Here is a 1056-nt window from a genome sequence, read left to right as displayed (position 1 = left end):
TCACAGGCGAATTATATCAAACATTTAGAGAAGAGCTAACACCTATCCTTCTCAAACTCTTCCAAAAGATAGCAGAGGCAGGAACACTCCCAAAATCATTCTATGAGGCCACCATCACCCTGTTACCAAAACCAGACAAAAACGTCACAAAGAAAGAAAACTACAGGCCAATATCACTGATGAACATAGATGTAAAATTCCTCAACAAAATACTAGCAAACAGCTCTACCGGCAGCATCCGAGGGCAGGATGGTAAGTGTCATTATGGCGGACTTTTACTTGTCTGCCGCGGCGGCATGAGTGAATCCGCGGCACATCCCCGCCATCTCGCCTCACCCGGTGCCGGGGTTCTGCTCTAGGAGCATGCGGCACTCAGCAGAATCCGCAGTCAGGTCTATTTTCTGAAAATGTCCGAGGCCTGAGGTTGGCTTTGGGCCTGCCGGTCGGCTGGCAAGAGGCCTTGCCACAGAGCTGGGTTGGGGGGCCCGGGCCCGACAATCTTCAAGGCATGGATTATTCCTAGATCTCAGCCTCAGCATTCGAGATCCGAGTCATGAGCACTTTCGCCAGGAGGACCTTGGGTGGGAGCGTTTGGCACTGTTGTGAAAGTGGGAGGTGCAGAAATCCAGGCCACAGGCGGCAGGGGATGCTTTGGGTATGGGTTGTTGTATCCTCATTCTGAAACGTCTGGGACGGTTGGTACAACTCCTTGGGCCTCTAGAGTTCTCAGAAACCAGAGATGATGAACTTCTTGATGGGCGGACAGAGACTGTGTGCTGATTGTCATGTTCTGATTTGGTTCTAAAAAAAAAAAAAAAAAAAAATACTAGCAAACAGAATCCAACAGCACATTAAAAAGATCATACACCATGATTAAGTGGGGTTTATTCCAGGAATGCAAGGATTCTTCCATATATGCAAATCAATCAACGTGATACACCATATCAACAAATGGAAGGAGAAAAACCATATGATCATCTCAGTAGATACAGAGAAAGGTTCTGACAAAATTCAACACCCATTTATGATAAAAACCCTGCAGAAAGTAGGCATAGA

General features: G+C 46.9%; 1 non-coding gene across 1 annotated transcript; it reads left to right on the top strand.

The window, feature by feature from the left end:
- The first annotated feature begins 734 nt into the window (after positions 1 to 734).
- Positions 735 to 798, top strand: LOC112062689 (small nucleolar RNA SNORD43). Its single transcript, XR_002890861.1, has one exon. It is a non-coding gene; the product is annotated as a small nucleolar RNA SNORD43 (small nucleolar RNA).
- Positions 799 to 1056: the final 258 nt, after the last annotated feature.

Source organism: Physeter macrocephalus, chromosome 8, assembly GCF_002837175.3.
Source record: "Physeter macrocephalus isolate SW-GA chromosome 8, ASM283717v5, whole genome shotgun sequence".
Taxonomy (NCBI): domain Eukaryota; kingdom Metazoa; phylum Chordata; class Mammalia; order Artiodactyla; family Physeteridae; genus Physeter; species Physeter macrocephalus.
Note: the sequence above shows the minus strand (reverse complement) of the source record. Positions and strands in the feature narration are given on the sequence as shown.